At 43.7% G+C, this 21,513-nt stretch overlaps 1 pseudogene; it reads right to left on the reverse strand.

The window, feature by feature from the left end:
- Window positions 1-2,558: 2,558 nt before the first annotated feature.
- On the reverse strand, window positions 2,559-12,897 carry LOC149325076 (uncharacterized; annotated as a pseudogene).
- Between the last annotated feature and the right edge of the window lie 8,616 nt (window positions 12,898-21,513).

The following is a 21,513-nucleotide window of genomic DNA, read 5'->3' on the forward strand; positions in this document are numbered from 1 at the left end:
TACAACCGGGTCTTTGCCTGTGCATGCAGCATCCACCCAAACGGCAAACGATTCCGCGCCATAGTGTTTGTGGAACACCCGAGCGTGAGCTCTGCGTCGGGGTTCGTGGTAGGTGGGGTGCATGTTTTTGGGGAGAGGTTTGATAAGTAGTTCGCGGTGAATATGGCGGGGGACCTGGAGCTGTGTGGGATCCGTGACTGGTAGGCGTATACCGAGGGTGTGTGGGGATGTGTCTCCCGGTGGTGGTTCTCGCGAGACGTATGTATTGTGTCTGTGGGGTGGGGTCCGCGCAGTTTTGAACTGGGTCAGCCGCGGTTAAACGGGGAGAACGGATTTACCTCCCCCTATTTAAAACCCCGCAATGTACATGTACAATCTTTAATACAGGACCTCGGGCAACTACAGAATACAGGCCAGCCAGCCACAGGCCAGCCAACCACACGCCATCCAGCCAGGCTTCGAAGAAAGCCTGGCACCAGATGATTCAGTGCAAGATGCCATCGAACTGCAAAAGTGGGACCTCAACTGTGAATCTTCGCAGGTCTCACTCCTGCACGTTGCACCAGTGGCGGATGAGCCGTTGGCAAGACGCCGAGAGTGAGCTGCCACGAGCGATCCACTGCCGTCTGCCCAGGCATCCCTGGACTCATTGTATCCCGCGGCTGCTTCAGTGACACCTCCTATGCAGGGCAAAAGAAAGAGAAAACATCAGGGGAGTGCCGATGATGTTTCTATAGCTGACCACCTAGGGAAGCTTACTGAGGCACTACACACATGCGAGGGAACTGATGAATTTGGCGTCCTTGCACTTTCATTGGGCAAAATTATGAGAAGGGTTGCCTTGCAGCAACAAATTGGGCTCAGGATAAAGCTTCTGAAGGTATATGTTTAAGATTTAATCTTCATCCTAGACATGCGAAAGAAGCCTTATTTCGTGCAACACAAAACTTTTTTTAAATGTCCAGCATTAGTTTTATGCTTCAGTCAATGCGCAGCTGTACCTATGTAAGCCTTTTTGTGCCTTTTTGTACCATTTGAAACTCTCAGAGAATAAGAATTTCGATGAGTTTTTCTTTTATGAAATGATATACTTGTCATTTGTACGTACCTTTACGGCTGTCCATCATTTTATACTATACTATTCATGCTCCTTTTTGCATCCACGTTATATTTGTATATACTGGCAACTCCAATGATTTTCTCGCCATTTTTGTCTTGCTTTTTCAGCGAAATTAATTTTGTTTCTTTTTTTCTGCCTTTTTCACTTATGCTTGACTGTAGTACATTTGTAAGCTATTGTTTTTAGTGGTTTGCTGCTACTGTTGTTCGCTGTTGGTTGATAGTCTGTGGTTATGCTGTTTGCCTTTAAGGGGATAATGTACATTTGTATAAGCTATTGTTTCTAGTCATTCGTTGTTTACTGTTCTTTTATGTCGGGTGATAAAAGTCTGTGTTTATGCTGTTTGCCTTTTAGGGGAAAGGCCTGCGTCAAGCTGTGTCCACAGCTTTTTCTCTCACCTTCTCCATTATGTCGAATGGAAATGGAGTAAATAAATACTGCTTAAAGGTGCATTGTTTTGCGTCATTTTTTATGTTCTAAAATATGCTTAAAATGTGACACCTGATTGGTTTCACATTAATTCTAAATGAAATGATGTGACTGACAGGATTTTTCCGGGTACATTGGCTTTGCGATGTGCCTGACACAAATCGACATACAAAATTACAGATGATTCCTTTGCCTCCAGGAAAGACAATTTGCTACATGCAGCACAAATGTAGTGTTGTCAATGACCCGAGCACATTCTAGATGAAGCTTATTGCACAATTCCTGAAAAATCTCACACAATCTCTATGACCATCCCTTAAGAAAATATGTAATGTATGTCTTCGGAAATTCTGGTGATTTTATGCATTAGGCTCATTTGACTGTCTTATGACTTTCTTTTGAGTTTCCTTATGCGTTCCTAATGGCTTTCTAAAACAAATTGGCCACCGTCACTCTAGAGTGTTCCTAATGCATGCTTTTCTGATGCCTTCTTCTTGGGTCTGATGTCAGATCAAAAAGCTTCTGCATTAGAATCTTTGATGCTGATCAGTTACATTTTTAATCTTTTACTGCCGTTTTTCCCAGCTCGTAGTTGAGTGTCTTGTGGTGGCAGAGTAACATTCCGGCATGTTTTAATGCGATATGTAAATAAAAGTAGTCCTCCATGCTATACCGCCAAGACAGAGTGAAAATTTCCACCGCATGTAGAAAGTGACGTGGTGCCTTCGGATTTTACGATCACACTCTTATGAATCTGCTACAGTGTATTTGTAAGGAGACATTAGTTTTCTAGCTCCTGCAGCTTTGAGGCACCAAAAATGTAACATGTGACTTAAAAACTATGTGTACCTTGTGAGGCGGGCATCATCGTTTTGGTGGGTACATGTAAACATATAAATACAAAGATCCATGTTGTTTGAAAAGGCATGCAAAATAACCAGTCAAAACTTTTTAAATCAAAATCTGGCTTGCATGCATGGCAATCACATACATACGAACTTCTTTGAACTTATTTTATTTCCCTGCTCAGCATTGAAGAGAGGTGTTCTTCAGCTGCAGCAGTGTAGCCGCAGGAAACTGGTCACACGTGTACCCTGCTCACACACACATACAAAAAAAGGATTCATGCATTTTGCAAGTTGCATATGCAGTTCAAGGCAGTCATGTTACTCAAAAAACTTCAGCAAATATGTAAGAAAACAGTCAGTAATTTTTGCACAGAAAAAGACAATGGCAGACAAAAATCATTATACAGCAAAATGAGAGTTAGGAATTTCAATTCACTACCTGGCAATTAATTAAACAACCCTTAATACATGCATGCCTTCAAACTTTTAAGAACCGAAGTCAGGAAACAGCGAATACATGCATTAGGTTATTAAGTACTCTATTTACATGGTTGGAAGTCGAACTATTTTTTTTAATTTCAAAATCCGAAGTGGGAGGGGGGTCAACTTATAATCGAAACCAAAGTAGGTCACCATGAATGAATGTGAGGCAAATGAGATATCAGGGATGCTACAGTGTGGTTGCTATTTTGTTTGCTCGGCGGCTCCACCCAGTACCATTCGGCTATTCTGTGCACTTGTTCAGAAGAATTATTTTTATTTATGGGAGTGTCAATAGTTGATGGAAGGGCTGCTGTTCTAATCGCGGTGACGCCGCCACTCAAAATGGCCGCGCTTCCGGAGGTGTCTGTAGCCAATGGAAGAGCAGACGTCACTCATGCACAGTTTCGCTTTGGCTCTGTTCGACATATATTTTACTTGACTGGCAGCCATGTTTTACCAGTTTTTAACGCAGCGCTTCGTCAAACGCCATTTGTGCCCCAGGAACAGTAAGTGTTCAGCGTTCGTTCATAGCTACATTAAAGATGGCGGTCAGGCTTTACACCGAAGAAAGGAACAACTGCGTGCTGAGCCACAAGTTCCATGTTTCACAACGGGTGAGTAGGTCTGGTGGCTGCAACGAGGAAAAATTTTCATCTTTTCTACATGATGTCATGGTGCAGCTCTTTGTGAAGTGCAGGATTTCGCTGGACAACGACGTTAGAACAACGTTCTGTGGGATTGCAGCAGTGACAACGATGGCAAAAGCGTGGACGAGTAGTCCAGTGACTAATGCGTCTGCAATTTGATGTCACAGGCATGCCCCCCCCCCCCGACTTTGAATATGGGGATGTGGTCTTACAATCATGTAAATAAGGTATTGTCCCATAACACATGGTGTGTATTTGGAAATATTGTATCATACAAGGCTCAATTTCAGCACCAAGAAATAGCCTTCTAGAATGCAAAACTTGCGCAAGGCTTATATTGCATTGTGGCAAACCTAAACTGAAATTTAATTTGTGAACATACTTGAAGTTAGAAAGGCCGCATTTTATACATGCAAACTAATCTACTGCCTAAAAGCAAAGCAATAGCTGGCCCCTTCATCTCTCAAAACGAAAGAAAAGGTAGCTTAAAACTAGTTTTCTAAATCAATAACAATACTGCTATGCCAACTTTAATTCCCGTTTAAGTAACATGCGACTCTGAATTAAGGCTAAAATTTTTCAGAATGCCCCTCCTACCACAGTCTCACAGATGCATACAGTACTTTTAACTTAACTATTCGAAAACAAAACAGTGCATACCTAGCACGGCATTCAGCCGCACAGGATCCAGTCCATCCCTGGACGGTCCTTTATGGGCATTGGTGCCTCTTCCATATAGAGACTTCCCCCGAAGTTCCTCTTCGGTAAACTCATGCCGAAGAAGGCTTCTCGCGAATTTCGTTGGCAGCCCTTGGCAATGAGCTTGCAGCCTGCTGATGACAGTCTTCTCGACGAGGACACCGCCCCCTATGTCTTCCTGCATAAAAATAAAAGCACAATTGCAATAGATACACATTCCTTCCATCGGTCTGTGCTAGCAATCACGCATTCACACGCTGTAAACATCCACACCAAGCAACAGGATGACGCGTGCTTGTGCAGGACTTTGCTAGCGGTGAAGGATGCATACTACACGATCCTATTTGCCATGGTCAACAAGGCCTTCAAGAAGTGCGGAATTTCAGATGCCATGACAGGCATCGAGGGTGAAATGCTGTGAGCTACGAGCGTGACAAGCAAGCCGGCTTCTCACAGCAATGATGAGATTTTGCCAGCCAGATGGGATAAGGCAAGTGAGCCAGTGGCACCATTTACATCATGACATTTTAGTGGCTGCAACAAAAGACCACTCTTACAAATGAGAACAAGGTGAATTTCTTTATCAAAGCATAAACGTATGAAATGAAATTTAAGCGCACACGAAAAACGCACACAAGAGGAGGATACACACAGGACAGGCGCCTGTCCTGTGTGTATCCTCCTCTTGTGTGCGTTTTTCGTGTGCGCTAAAATTTCATTTCATTTATAAGCTATTCACCATCTAGCACAAACAGAAGTTTTGTTAAAATACATGAACGTATGGTTCAGGTAACAATCGAAGGCATTCGACTTTTTTTTTTCTGACTGCTACAATCGAGCGTGCATTCAAATCAAGCGAAATACAGTACCCTGGCAGCGGGTTCTGCAACATATTTCGATTCCAGAACCTGGTGCACTCCCGAAGCAAATTCAGAAAAGGTATCAGCAAATAAACGCAATCTATTTTACGAGCATATGCCATTTGACTCATCTGAGGTTGTTTCTTCTCAGGAAAATAGGTCACATTTTACACGACTGCCTATACAGCTCATTCAATCGAAAAGCCGTTGGCATCGTAGTAGTAGTAGTTGTTGGCACTGCGCGTCAGAAAAAATCGTATCATGCCAACCATTTGTCGCAGAATGTTCTGGATGGTGCATATGTTTCTGTGTTTCGTGCATAAACTTACTAGTTTAGTTAGAGACTAGCTTGTGGCAGGAATTCAAACCAGCGACCCAGGGCTGGGGGTTTCCACCGAGTTACTACAGTCAATTCCTTTTCTCAAATCTAATTCTCATTTCCTTCCTCTTTCTCTCTTCTTTCACTCCCACCCTCCTCCCTTTCCTTAGGTGTGGTTCAGGTGTCCACCGAGATGTGAGACAATTACTGCGCCATTTACTTTCCTCAAAAATGCATTGTGTTCAAAGGTGTTTCAAACTGGCAAGGAATCCCACCACTACAGGCGAAGCTTAAGCGTCCTCCATTTTTTCCTCATACCACAGCCATGATCAGCGGTAGCGTAACACCTGACCATTGTGTCCTTGATAGGCCTTGCCCCAATAATTCAGTGCGGGGGCTATCCAGCACATGCAACTCTGTCCTTTCTGCCTTTTCTTTGCAGCAATGGCATAACACTGACTAGGTGTATACTATACCCTTTGTAAAGTGTTTCTTTTTGCAAAAACTAATGCCAAGGCACTAGAGTCAAACCCTGCTACAAACGACTAAATTTCTGCTTCATGTGCAGTACCCTTGATTCCCTATCTGCAAACCATACATGGCAGTGCAATTGATTTCCTCTCCCCCAAAACAGATATCTCAGTCTGGTTTGACTTTAAAGGTGCAGTAAAGAGAAATCTGAACTCGTCTTTCTGCCGCGGGAACTCGATCTACACGTTGCGAGCATTCTTAGAAACTTCGACTTATTGCCCTGTGTGGTCGATTTCCCTAATTAAAGTCGAATTAACGTACGGCTCCCGCCTTTATTTTTTGAATTCTCCCCGTAAGGTGGGCGGAGTCGACCAACGCGTGGAGTGCCTTTCAGCCAGCTCCGTGGAGGCTTTGCTTTCGCTTTATTTTGTTTTTTAGGTTTTCGTGAATAAATAGTTTCATTCGCAGACAATATAATAGCAAAATAAGACCGCCGAAATAAAAATACGCGCGGACTATTTACTACTACGGATTACTACGTATTACTCCGCCGATGGCAGAGCGGCAAGCCGCCACGGGGCTGGATGAAAGGCACTACACGCGTTGGTCGACTCCGCCCACCGTACGGGGAGAATTCAAACAAAATGGTGGGAGCCGGACGTTAATTCGATTTAATTAGGGAAATCGGCCACACAGGGCAATAAGTCGAGGTTTCCAAGAGTGCTCGGAACGTGTAGATAGAGTTCCCGCGTCAAAAAGACGAGTTCAGATTTCTCTTCACTGCACCTTTAACGAAGTTATAATAAAGCAAAAGTGAACTGTAAAATTTACTTTGCAACTTGAGATACAGGAAATTCCAAATTTGTTTCCACAGATCAAAAGATGCATGCCGTTTGGTTTCACAAAAAACTGCCAAAGTCAGCGTGCACCTCACACTCACAGCAGGCTCTCGACCACACGTATCGCACACCGCCACATCATGCACTAGCTGCAAATGCCAACTCAAATGTCGCTGCATAACCTGGCTACGGATGCACTCCCGAGCCTTCCGTTCCCATTACACAAAAAGAAAGCAGCCAACTCAATGGGAGGATACACAGACTAAACGATAAAATGATACAACTCTTCCGAAGAAAGGATAAAACATGAAAAAAAGGGCACTAACAAGCTTTTTGTTCCCAGATCTTATTTTATTCACCAAGTGCAAACATTAAAGTGGTATAGAAGCCTAATTTTTCGTTGCATGCTTTCTTTGTAATCATGCATGAGACAGTGTTAAGTAGGGACCCTGGTCTTGAAAAAAAAAAATTATTAATGATTGGTTTGGTTTATGGGGTTTAACGTCCCAAAGTGACTCAGCTATGAGAGACGCCGTAGTAAAGGGCTCCAGAAATTTCGACCACCTTGGGTTCTTTAACATGCACTGATATCACACAGTACACGGGCCTTTAGAAATTCAACCGCCGCGGCCGGGATCGAACCCGCCTCCTTTGGGTCAGTAGCCGAGCACCGTAACCACTGAGCCACCGCGGCGGCGCTTTCATTAATGAAGTCACAGGTAAGAAACCTTCAGGGAATATGCATTTTTCTAGACCGATTCTAAATATGTCATTTAATTTCACGTAAAACAATTCCTTGAGCACTTATGTAATTTTTATGCATGTATTTTGTGAAGAGCTTTGGAAAAAATTTCTTGTGGGAAACTTGCTGAAATGTATGCCATTGTGTTCTCTTTATATCAAGGAATGCAATAAGGGTAAAATTGTCTTCCTTGATATCATAGAACATAAGTTACAGAGTTTTGAAGAGTTTGTCACTTCATAAATGAGAAGAAAAGCGCGTATTCCTGTTTCTGAAGTGGCAGCTTCAGTACCCGATAACTGAAGTTCTATGGTAGCCAGGATTATAATGTTAGCAAAGCAGACATTTGGGCTAGTTGGTGTGAATTCATGGTTGAAAAAACAGCGCAAACTTAGACAGAAAACACAGAAAAGAGGGGAGACACTACAAGCGCTGACTCGCAACTAAGGTTTATTAGAAAGAACAGAACACACTATATACAAAAAACCACCCACGACTGCGTACGTCATAACAGATTACGTGTAAGTGTGCAAGATAATCTAAACAGAAGCATCGCGCGTGTGCACCCGGTTATTTAAGTACCTAAATTCCAATTCTGACAAGGCCACTGAAGGATCACTCACGCACCGTTTGCCGGTTTTTCGGATAAAGAACGCGTCCATCAGCTCCCGGGTCACCTTATATTGGTGAAAAAAAAGCACATCAGTTTTCGGGAAAAGGGGTGTGCATTTGCAAACCCCTTTCTTGACTTGTCTTTGAGAGCTACTCCGGGACACCTTTGCTGGATGTATCGCCCGCGCACCGTCAAGCCACTCCTCGGTTATGAGTCAGGGCACTCAAAACTAATCAAGGACGGTATCGCGGTTTCGTGCCTCAAAGCCGCCACATCTAGGTCGTGCCACCACCGTGTTGCGGAAAGTGTGACAGAGCAAGTCGTACGATTGAAAAGCAGCGGTTTTCCCGACCACGTCATCTCCAGGGCAGGAGAAAAAGTTCTTAGGTGGGTTAAGACAGGAGCCAACGGAATAGGCCGTGTTGACAGTGAGCGCCGTAGGCCAGCCGTCATTCCGTACGCTCACAGGCTTTCCCATGGGTTAAAGAGCGTGGCAAAGAGGTACGATATTAGTAGAACAGAAAACTGGGCGAGTTGGTGAAGGTTCAACATTATGTACAGCGCGAAAAACTAAGACAGGGGAAGAAACACGCAAACAAACAGCGCTTGTTTGTTTGCGTGTTTCTTCCCCTGTCTTAGTTTTTCGCGCTGTACATAACGATATTAGGGTGGTGTTCTCGGCTCCTAAGAAGCTCGCTGCAATTTGCCCACAAGGGGACAAAAAACTGGCGGCTGGTGGCCACAAGAATCGCAACGCCTGTACAACAAAACATGTGGCGCCTTTCATTCCTTGCAAAAAGGGTGTTGTATATCGGTTGCCACTGTCTTGCGGTAAGGTGTATATCGGGCAAACGGGGCGCTGTGTAAATGTAAGGCTCTTTGAGCACCGCAACCTACTCGGCAGTGACTCGCGAGACAACCTTCCCGCACACTGCCGGGTTTGCAAATGCACACCTCTTTTCCCGAAAACTGATGTGCTTTTTTCCACCAAGATAAGGTGACCCGGGAGCTGATGGAAGCGTTCTTTATCCGAAAAACCGGCAAACGGTGCGTGAGTGATCCTTCAGTGGCCTTGTCAGAATTGGGATTTAGGTACTTAAATAACCAGGTGCACACGCGCGATGCTTCTGTTTAGATTATCTTGCACACTTGCACGTAATCTGTTATGACGTACGCAGTCGTGGGTGGTTTTTTGTATATAGTGTGTTCTGTTCTTTCTAATAAACCTTAGTTGCGAGTCAGCGCTTGTAGTGTCTCCCCTCTTTTCTGTGTTTTCTGTCTAAGTTTGCGCTGTTTTTTCCACCACGATAATGTTACCCTTATTGCATTCCTTGGCATCAAGAGAACCCAATGGCATGCATTTCAGAGAGCTTCCCGCTGCAAATTTTCTTGAAAAATGTTCGCAAAATACTTCCATAAAAAGCGCATAAGGGCTCAAGGAATTGTTTTATATGAAATTAAATGACAGATATAGAATCAGCGCACAGCAATACATGTGCCCTGAAAATTTCATAACTATGACTAGATTAACAAAATTTTCTTTTCAAGACCAGGGTCCCCCCTTAATCATCGATTATCACGTGGCAGTAGTCTACGGCCGTTCAATTTATAATCGAATTGCATCTCTCATTTGTTTCAGTTTCAAGAGCCAAGCAATCGATATGACGTCAAAGGTCCATATAGGTCACGTGAAGCATGACAAAAACTGTGATACAAATTTTAAGGGAGAAGCTGGGCTAGTTGGTGTTTGGATTGAGAGGACATAGTAGTAGCGCTAAAAAACAAGGACGACAGGGTAGACAAAGACAACACAGGCGCTAGACATCAACTGACTTTATTCTCGAGAACAACAACGATTTTATAGGCGACGATCAGGAGCATAAAAAAAATCAACAATTGAATCGCATGCGTGATGGCATTTACCGATACAGGAACCTCAAATCTTTAGTGCACAGATAAACATTTGGTTTGCTCACGCACGATTGCCTTTCCATATGAATGAGAAAGGCTTCCAATATTTCCCGCTATTTCTGCACCCAACAAACTCGGGAAACTTTGCAGAGTTGTGAATGATGACTGCAACAGAAAACTGCCATGCCCCATCGAGCATGGGAAGCCGTTTATGGCCTGCAGGACCAATGTGGTCTATCGGATTCCGCTATCTTGCGGAAAGTGCTACATCTGCCAAACTGGCCGTTGCATCAATGTTCACCTCATGGAGCACAAGAATTTGGCAGCTGCGATATCAGGCCCTGGACACTTGGCGGCACATTGCAACCGTTGTAAGCATGATGAAAAAAAAAAAAAGACATGTACCCCTTTGTTTGAGCAGACACGTGTGATACGTATATGTCAATGCAGATCAGAAAGAGCGGGAAGTATTGGAAGCCTTTCTCATTCACATGGAAAGGCAATCGTGCGTGAGCAAACCAAGTGTTTATCTGTGCACTAAAGATTTGAGGTTCTTGTATGGGGAAGTGCCGTCACGCATGCGATTCAATTGCTGATTTTTTATGCTCCTGATTGTCGCCTATAAATTCGTTGTTCTTCTCGAGAATAAAGTCAGTTGATGTCTAGCGCCTGTGTTGTCTTTCTCTACCCTGTCGTCCTTGTTTTTTTATCGCTACTACTATGTCCTGTGATACAACTGCTGCTTTGTCGTTTTACTTCACTACAATGCTGGCAGCCTGCCTAGAGACTGAACATAGATGAAGAAGCAGCGAATATATCAGCTTTTCTCAAGCTTCACGACCTATACAGAAATTTGACATCAAAGCCAACACTCCGCTGTTGAAACAAGTGAGAAGAAACTTGATTACAAAATATTAGAGGTCGCACGTGAACACCATGTGGTGATCCACGTACACCTGTCTTAGCATCACTACAAAGAACAAAAATGCAACCAAATTTGGCATGGCCTTCAATGGACCTCTAGCTTACAGGCTCAGCTGAACACCTCAACCTAATTACTAAAGCGAGTGACAACGAAGCGCTAGCTGTGGTGGTTACTCTGCCACCCTGTCTCTTTTTTCATGCTTCCTGCCACTACGTTGTATTTGCTTTGCTATTTGGAACTGACCCAAACACATGCACTTGTCGACAATCACGCAGTGATGCAGCCATCAAGCACCTGTTGCACGGAAGCAGGGGCCATTCTGTTGTCTGTGTGCACTGAAGGCAAACACTGGCTGGCATATGGAGTGATGTGTTCACACGGAGGTACAACAATGTTTCATTTCATTTCATTTCATTTTATTACTCTCAAGGCCGGTCAGGCGTGTATTTTGTATGTAGGCGTGTATGTATTCATAGCTGTACCCAAAACTGCCAGCCACTTAGCCAAAAAAAGAAGAAATTTCTCAGGCCGTTTTTTTCACATGGCTGAACAATACCAGTAAAGCTGATAGATTGGTTGACAATACTGTCATGGACTAGAAAACGGCAAAGTGCGTAACAATATCTGCGAGCCTGAAGAGTGGAGAAGTTTGCGTCCCAGCACTAATGCCGAAGCAGGAAAAAGGTTGCAAGGCTCTGCGATTTGTTCGAAGAAAACATTCATGAAAAATGAAGTTAATTTCTCACAGTTGTAGGCTGATTTTGCAACAGCAAAGTTTCTGTTCGAGTGAATTTTTTTTGTAGCGAAGCTCAGCTGTAATAAACCTGATTGCGAGACAAAGTGGCAGAGACCGTAACTCCAGTGCTAGCTTCTCGTACGAAAAAATCTAATTCGCAGCAGTTATGAAATGCAGTAAACCAGTTCCGAACACCCGCCTGTTGACATCAGGACTAACGTTTAAAGGGTGGGTCAGAAAAGCTGATGAAGCAATTTTCAAATTTGTTGTTCCATACTCTAGGTTAAGTTAGTTATATTGATTTTAATGGCGCAAAAGCAACTGAGGCTATGATGAGCCAAAAACTCTAGGTTAAAATTTTAAAACATTGAATTACTTTGCCCTACCCTACTGCAGTTCTTCAACAGTGCCCTTTCATTCGATTTATTTCAATGCAGTGATGCTAGTTTAGCACTGAAACATGTTTGTGCCTCTTCTGCCTGCACCCAAATGTAGCTATCACCCCCCCCCCCCCCTGCGCGCGCGCGCGCCCACGCACGCACGCACGCACGCACGCACGCACGCACGCACGCACACACACACACACACACACACACACACACACACACACACACACACACACACACACACACACACACGCACACGCACACGCACACACACACACACACACACACGCGCGCGCGCGCACGCGCACACACGCACGCACACATTTCAGGAACCAACATAGCAACCATACGAAATTTCGCTCCGCTGATCATCACCTAAGTAAATACCCCTGCCTACCAAAGACCTCTCCAAAGATAGCCAAATGACCGGGGCTAGGCCAGCCACAGTCATCATATATGCAATTTCCCCAATCTTGCTACTATACCGCATATCATGCTAGATACCTCTACACTCTCATGCTCTTTGCTCATGCAATAGACTGTAGATCACCACCAACCCAGGTCTACTTCTTTTTCTTTAATTGCAACAGAATGCCAGACACCTATGTTAGCGCTCTATTAATGCTGCCCTCTTGACATCAACTAATGTCACACTAATATTCTTGCTATCAATTGTTCACTGCTTTGTCCTTAGTGTCACTGCAAGTATCAACACCAGTGACAGAGCTTTTGCTTTTCTTCTAAATAGGAGAAATACCTTTCAGAAAGCAAACGCTTACAGTGACAGCCTTTGGCACGTCTGCTTGCCTTGGAGCTTCAAGGAGGGCCTGCAGTCTCCTCACTAGCTTGCTAGACTTCTTCACCATGGCAAAGGAGTCTAGAGGCAGACATGAAAAGGTCAAGCTGAAGCAGGAATACTCATAATCGCAATCACTGCTTTGCGTGCAAAGCTAGCATTTCAGCAGACCACCTAAAAAATCTTTGAGCGAGAACATAGTCGCTCTTGACTCTTGACTGCATGCACAATCTGCAGTCAAGGTTCACAATGTGCGATGCACTCCTGGAATCTGCACTTCTGTCCGTCCTGTGAATCGTGAGCAATATGAGAGGGAACAAAAGTTTTGCATAGAACTTAAAATATTCCGGTCATTTCTCCACTAAATTTGAGAATGATTATGGATATGATAAACCAACAGGAAAACTAGTTGGAAAACAAAAAAAAGATGTATTTTTGGCTGGAACAGCACAAACGGGTTAAGAACAAAAATGCAACAAGGAGCACACAAATGATCACTCCCCTGTGTTCCTTGTTAATTTCCTGTCTTTCGTCCATTTTCACTGTTCCACCCTAAAAGCATCTTCACTACCTAGCCTAATTGCCCACCCACTACAGAAAAAGGTGCGCTTGTGGCATATAATTATGAAATAACAATACAATAAATGCTGAAACTTTGTTTCTTCTCATATTGCTCATGACTAGATACAACGCAGTGGCGGGAATGGTTAAGAATTCTGGAGCCTGCTTTGTAGCGGGTTAAAATTCAATTTGGAGCAGCTTCCTCGTGATTTGTGGCAGGAGCCCTATCATGGAAATGCCACGGTTTAAAAAATGATGTATTGCTCCAACCTTTGCGTGGTGCAAAAGTAGGCAGATATGTACCAGCGAGGTCTGCGTACTTAATAGTTGAAGTTTTATGTATTGGTCCCTTAACGGCCCGAAGACATTAAGCAAGGGGGGGCATGCATACAGGTTGGGTTCCCCCAAATCTACTAGTGTAAAAAATTAAAATGAGCGATATTCCGTATGTTTATTATTAGTGCAAAATTTTCTGTGCGAAAATTGCAATGGAAGTAGAGGAATTCTAATTTCAGTTGTTTTCTTAAATATCACTGTAGTGGGGTTTCTTTTTGAAACTTAAAAGAAGCCCTCCAAATAGAAAAACCGGCATGCGACAACGCTCCTATACTGCAACTCTAACACTCCAAAATGCACTCCTATTGAAGGAATTCGGCAGGCAAAAGACAATGAATCAAAAGGCCACCAGAGGCATAGCGATGATTCCAGGATGAGCACAGCCACTTCGCTTCGCTGAAGTTATGATACCACAATACAAGCGTGACCTATAGCCATTTCAAGGCACATCACAGGCCAGTGCTCAGGCACTAGGCAGGTTTATACGAGGATGTTTTTTTACATGGGGAGGACAGGCCTCTGTCAGGCGCTACTAGGCGCCTTTAGCTTGCTCTCCCTTGTCTGCAGTCTCTGTACTGGGCAAACAAAACCAATAAATGAAATGAAATGACAGAGTTCTTGCAGTCAGACATGGCGTCTCTTGAGACAAAGTGTTTTATTTCCTCCACTCCTTAGCATTGCCATGAGCTTCCCACACTTTGCTGCTTCCTTGTTAAGTGTTTGCCACGAAGAGACCCTGCTCGGACCGGCTCACAATGTAACCCATACTTCAAGCTCATATGGCGAAAGATATATGGCAAAGACAGAGGTTTGAAATCATGCGTGCACAGTGTGGTCAAAGTATGCCAACCCATGAATGGAATTTGCTGAATTCAGTTACAACTCCTATTCATACAAACTCTCCATGCTGACGTTTCGCATGAACATGGTCTACTGCATAAATCGGAAGCTCTGATGTCGACGAGAGAGTTAAAGCCAGCAAGCACAAATGACATATGTGGAATCAGTTACCTCATCTGGAACCTTTCTCGCTGTCTTATACTGACCTTATGAGACACATGATGGTGCTGCACAAAAAGCGCTATAAATATAACAGCACTAAAATTTATCATTATTTAAGCCTCTCAGAACCAATTTTTTTCTTTGCATATGCATTCGCCAAGAAACCGCATCAGCCGCAGCTCTTGGTTGCTGAAATAGTATTCTGGCACAACTTTGGCACAATCTCATCACTAGAGGCCGGATTTTTAGGCACTAAAAGCACGTTTTAGGCGCCATAAATAGGCGGCTGAAATTGCATTTTAGGCGCCTAACGGAGAAAAATAGGCACTATAAACTTTACCAAAAGTGCACACAGTTCTGAACTTTAGCCCGCAATATCTGCCGTAAAATAAAACAAAAACACAGCAGGACTGATTTGGGACCTTAAGCAAGGTGCGAACATTAGAAGCCGTTTTTTTTTTGAAGGCTGTCGCGCAACTTTTCGTACAATACACATGCTTCAGCAGAGCAAAAGGGACGGTTACCAACCATTTTAAAACACTTTGGTATACCTCGAAACAAACAATTCACTTGTCGTGTACAAAAGTAGAAACAATGAACACCTTATGTATTTAGAAATTGATAGAAACATTGTCAATTCAAAACATCTGACAAATGAGTTCAGTCTTCGCTCACACAGGAATTGAACTTAATTATTTCAGGCATACACGATGCTTTAACACTAATAAATATGTTGTCGTTTGTGTAAACTGTGTTTTATAGTTTCTGACTTCACTTGTCTGGAGCCACGCGGCTATAGAATGGTGCTTGCCATTACAAGGGTCTGGAAACTATAAATACGAGATGCTAGAAAATGTTACACACCGTGCAGATTGATGCGAAATATGCCGAAAAGAATCATAGTTCTGTACGGGCCTACGTGGTACATCCACGAGTATCCATGGTAAAATAAACATCATCCATCTAGAAATCACTGTTAAAGCGATGGAAGCAGTCATTGAGTCATTTACTCTAAGGTTTGAGTGCACGAATGCGTTTTCGTATGCACGCACGACTGCCAGCTGTCTAGTGTGGCCTGCTCCAACAAGATTACCGCCAAATGCCATTTGATGAAGATGGCATGAGGCTGGGGCACAATGAACGAAAATAAGGCAGGTTAGTCAGGTGGAAATTTTAACCAGTTAAACTGTTTCCAGCAGGTTTATGGACCATTTTACAGTTGGTTTCAGTTGGAACCAACTGGGAATTATTTGGACGAACCTATAACTTACTCCGTATGCTTTCCGAAATGTGGTGCCATCTGGTCAACGACCACTTTAACAGCCAAAGTCATCAACAAGCTGCTACGATAAAATGGCAGAAAATAGAAAAAGGTTGCTTCGATATTTTCGGCTGACGTGGTTGGTATTGTGTACGCAGCCGGCGTAGGTGCAGTGTTCACCACAGCCAACTGATGCGGTCATCTAATGTTGCCACGTGTGTGTTCTACTCAAAACCGCAATGGATTCGAAAGCAAACAGAATCTGAAAGCAAAACCACAGCGTATTTCAGGCCCCTTTTCCGTAAAATAGGGAATTTTTAGGCACCGACGTTGGAAATAGGCATTTATAGGCACTGACACCCAAAATAGGCATTTATAGGCACTATATAAAGAGTATAAAACATATTGTCAACGCCTAATTCGTGCTCATATGTAAAAATGGTGCGCCTACGAAGCTTTGAAAAAAATAGGCATTTGCCTAAAATCCGGTCTCTACTCATCACATACCACTAATTTGGTTGGTTTATGGGGGTTTAACGTCCCAAAGCGACTGAGGCTATGAGAGACGCCGTAGTGAACGACTCCGGGAATTTCGACCACCTGGGATTCTTTAACGTGCACTGACATCGCACAGCACACGGGCCTCTAGAATTTAGCGGGAACAGAAAACTGGGCAAGTCGGAACGGATTCATCTTAAAGCAGCACACAGGACGTAGGGAAGAAACGAGAGACGACACGAGCGCTATCTAACTACTGAATTTTATTTCCAGAAGGGTTAGATATATAAGTACCAAACACAACGATAAAACACAAAGAAACATCGCGATAGCCCCCACAAAACCCGTACGCGCATGTAGCGGAATGCAAGAACGCCTCATCCCAACAAAGCCATTCAGCATCTTAGCACATGACAAGCACCCGCTATCACCCTGTCGCCACACATTCCCCGAGAGCGCGAATCTCTTTTTGCACGAGATTAATGGAAGGCGAGGCGACACATGTTTCAGACTCTTGGCTTATCAGAAACGCCTCAACTAACTCCCTGCAGGTCCGATCTGGGTGACAGAACAAGATATTAGTCCTGTCCAAATGGGGGAAACAATCTTTACATTTGCGGCAGTGCAAAGCCAGGTTCGATGACACTGCCCCGTTCACTGACCTGCGGTGCTCAAACAGCCGCTCATTAATACAGCGGCCTGTCTGGCCGATGTACGTCTTGCCGCAGGAGAGCGGTATCGAATAAACGACTCCAGTGTTACAAACGACCAGTGGTTTATTCTGGGAAACTGTACATTGATTCCTTGCTTGGTCGTTCCGGCACTCGAGCTTCCTCCTTACCGCACCGCAGACTCTGCTCAGCTTATTTTTCGTTGTAAAAACCACTTTCACCCCAAATCTCGACCCTACTTTCTTCAACCGGTGAGATATTCCGGGTACGTACGGAATCGCCACTGTTCTTGTAAGCGTGCCGTCTTTTTCTTTTGCTAGACTAACGCCCCTAGTCAGTATCCTCACGGATATTTGAGCCAGAGCCATATCCGGATAACCAGCGTCCCTCAGCCTCTGAACCTGCCCCTGGAAGCTACTCTGAACCCTATGGGAGCACGATTTCCGCAATGAAGCCGTGAGACATGCCGTCGCTATTCCCGCCTTGACCAACCTAGAGTGCTCTGAATTGAAACTGAGGAGCGCCTTAGCTGTTCTTGAGTTATATTCCCAACACGTTCCTGTGTCACGGCAATTGACTTTAAGGTCAAGGAACTGAATCGAACCAGAGTCCGGTAATTCGAACTTGAAACCCAGACCCTGGCTCCTCTCTTTGAAAATCTTAATGACATCGGTAACATTCTTGGGGGACCCTTGGTTCAGAAACACTAAAAAATCATTAACATAGCGCAATACTTTCACAGCTACGTCCTCAAGGTCTTCATCCAGCCTCATGTCCATCCTGCTGAGGAAAATGTCACTCAACACTGGAACGACCCGAGAACCAATACACACACCATACCGTTCGATGAAAACTTTCTCACCCCATCCAAAGAAGGTCGAACGCAAGTAAAAGAATAGAAGTTCAAGGAAACTTTCCACTGAAATGCCACAATTGGCAATTAAGTTCCTTTCGTCGTTATCCTTGACAATGCAGTCCTTGACGTTCTCCAACAGCTGAGCATGGGGTAGGGAGTAAAACAAATCCTCCACGTCCATGCTAAAGGTATAAAGCCTCTGGTCCTCCCTCCGCGATAGGAAATCAACTACCTCAGTAGAGTTCTTCACCAAAAAAGGGTCGGACAGCTTGAGGGAGCCTAAATGACGCTGCAAAAAGCCTGAAACAGCATGCTTCCAGGTGTCACGCTCCGATGCTACTGCCCGAAAAGGGGCATCGGGTTTGTGGGTCTTGACCGTGAAAAACATGTCCAGCCTTTTCTTTTCTTTTGTTGACAGTAGCATACAGTGCATCCAGGTTCATTCCTTGTAGCATACTCAAGGCCTGCTTCTTGATGGCAGCAGGCCTCAAAGCCATTTGCATGAAATTCTTTTTCACAGCTTCCTCTGCCTTCCTGGTGAACACATCTTCTGGTGCGAGAACGAAGAATCCCTCTTTGTCAGAAAGGAGAGACCTCAGGCGTTCAGCTGCCAAGTAGTTGATCAGTCCCTTCATAGGTCTTGACGCCTTCTTGCCCTTGTATTTGCCGACAATTTCTGAGCACTCACTGACACACCTCTGTCTATCGCCTTCGGGAACGCCGTGGGAAACTGTCCGCGCAAGCGCCATCCTCTCGAGAGATCTTAAGGCTGGCTAAAAGCAGAACTTGGGACCAAGCTCCAGAGTACGTCGGTGACGATCTTCAATTGTCCCATTGCCAAGAACACAAACCTTTCCTCTCGTTGCTGAAGCTTTTCTCCTTGCGGAAATCGTGCTCTCATAGGGTTCAGAGCAATGCGCTGTTCTTAAGAAAAAAGTTATTAAAATCATTTGCCAAAGAGGATGTCAAGTGACCAAAACTATGCTCTATTGCGTCCTTGACCGGTCTACACTGACGCCCACGTAGTTCGTTCACGATAGCCCAAGTTTTGGCCACGTCATGGTGGCAATTGCGAAACTGGCTAGCATAGTTACGCCTTTTAGAGGACCGAAGAAGAGCGGTTACTTTGTTCTTAGCAGCCCGAAATTCATTTTGTAAGTTTGCATTTTTTGGTGAAGCGCGACATTTTGACCACAGCGCTTCTTTGCATCTAATGGCTGCGAGAATGTCAGCTGTAAGCCAGAAGCATTTATTATTTCGTTTTTTGACAATTATACTTTTTTGCAGGATTCTATTAAATTTTTAAGAACCAAACAAAGTTATCGTAGGCGGTATCTTTGTTATTTCGTGATATAAATGAGTTCCAGTCGAAGGATGACACCTTACTGTCAAATAGTTTTCGATCTAGTATAGTCATAACACACCTGCTATCATTAGGTTTCTGTGCAGAATCGACCTTAGCAAAGTGGCATAGTGTAAAGTAATGATCCGCTAATTTCTTTCTAATGACAGCTGCCATAACATAAGACAAGTCCGACGCGCGTACATTAACGTGGTCTATGCAAGTTTTACACAAACTGTTATTTACGATCTCTTCTCTAGTCGGATCTGAAAGTAGTGTTTCTATACCATGATCAGCAAGGGCATTTAAGTAGTTTTGCGCAGATGCTCTCTCAGGCTTTAACAGATCAATATTCAAGTCACCCATTATGCATAGGTTACCTTGGCTAAACGTTTGCTTACAAACGTCATGCAATGCTGTGATAAAATTAGCCACGTTTCCAGACGGTGGTCGGTATATGATAAGGAGATGACTCGAAATGTTGCTGTACGAAATTTCAAATCCCATTGCCTCTGCAGCGTTGATGGAGATGTTGGTATCGGAAACCGATAATGAATCCTTGAAGAAAACAGCAATTCCTCCACCCTTACCCATTTGGCGGGTAAGGAAATGCTCCGTAGAACATGAAGCTTGAACATGCAGGTAATATGGTCAGCAATATTTACCTCTGTGAAATCAAATACGTCTACTACTTGGTAAAGGTCTTGTGCGATTACCAGAAATTGATTCCAATGTCTTCGAATACTTCTAATGTTAATGTGAAGAATTGTAAGATAACTCAATGAAACTTGGTGGAACGATTGGAAACAGACGTCAAAACTTGAAAAAGAAGCCATAGCAGTAATCAGAATCAGAATCATGTTTATTCAACATAATATCGATGTTGGGTGCGTCGACAAAAAGCCAGCGAAAGGCTTGACGAGGCCGACGCACCCCACAGAGGCATTGCAGTGGTACACAAACTTCGGAGCACTTCCGAAGAACAAACGAGCATACAAACAAACAAAATAAATAACAGATTTGGCATTAGCTATGCACCAATTCGGACTCCTTGTTTAATTGATGCGGGAGGGTGTAGCTCAGCATTTGATAGCCGTAATTGGTTCTCATCCTAGGCACATACCATTTGGGTGTCGCTCGTGTAGAGTACTTTGGTTCTTTACATTGTAAACCTGACAGCTTTGCCATAGGGCAATTATTTTTATTAACACTGGATTTATAACGCCTTAGAAGTAAAGTTTCATACAGCTGTGGTAGGCGGGTGATTCGAAGTTCATGGAAAATCTGTTCAGTGTGTCCTAGCCGAGGAGCATTCATAACATTTCGTACAGCTTTCTTTTGAAGGAGATACAAACGGTTAATATTTGTATAAGACGTGGTACCCCACACTAAAAAGCAATAATTTAAAACAGAAGAAAACAGCGCGCTATACAACATCTCCTTAATACTCTTCGGCATGAAATACCTCAATCGACACAAAATACCGACAACCTTTGACAGCTTGTTCATCACCATGTCGACATGATCGTTCCAGCTCAAATTCTCATTAAAAATAACACCTAAACTTTTAACCGCTGGGACCATTTCGATAAGTGACTTACCAATCCTTAAACTGAGTGGTTGCACATTAGTCAGCTTGTTACGAGGCCTGAAAAGCACAGCTTTCGTTTTTGCAGTGTTTATGTTTAATTAATTATTTTGAGACCATTCTTGGAGTGACTGTAAACATTTTGTGGCTTGTTTTTCGAGATCTGGCAACTGTGCAGCTCTAAAGAATAAAGTTGTGTCGTCAGCGTAAATGACAAATGTTGGAAGATTACTAATACAAACGATGTCGTTAACATAAATAAGAAATAGTAATGGCCCCAAAATACTACCTTGCGGAACTCCTGAAACTATGCGCTTAATATCAGAGAAATCATTGTCTATTTTTACTTGTTGGGATCGAGAACTTAAGTAAGACTGAATTATGTCAAGAAACTGTCCGCGGAAACCGTAGTGCTCGAGCTTAGTCAACATTATTTTGTGGTTTATGCGGTCAAACGCTTTTGAAAAATTGATGAATATACCAAGAGTAAGAAGTTTCTGCTCGAAGGACTCTAAAATTAGCTCTTTTTGGGTTAGCAGCGCGGTTTCCGTCGAACAGTTCTTCCTAAAACCAT

Source organism: Amblyomma mixtum, chromosome 10 (assembly GCF_055824585.1).
Source record: "Amblyomma mixtum isolate Tamu chromosome 10, ASM5582458v1, whole genome shotgun sequence".
Taxonomy (NCBI): Eukaryota; Metazoa; Arthropoda; class Arachnida; order Ixodida; family Ixodidae; genus Amblyomma; species Amblyomma mixtum.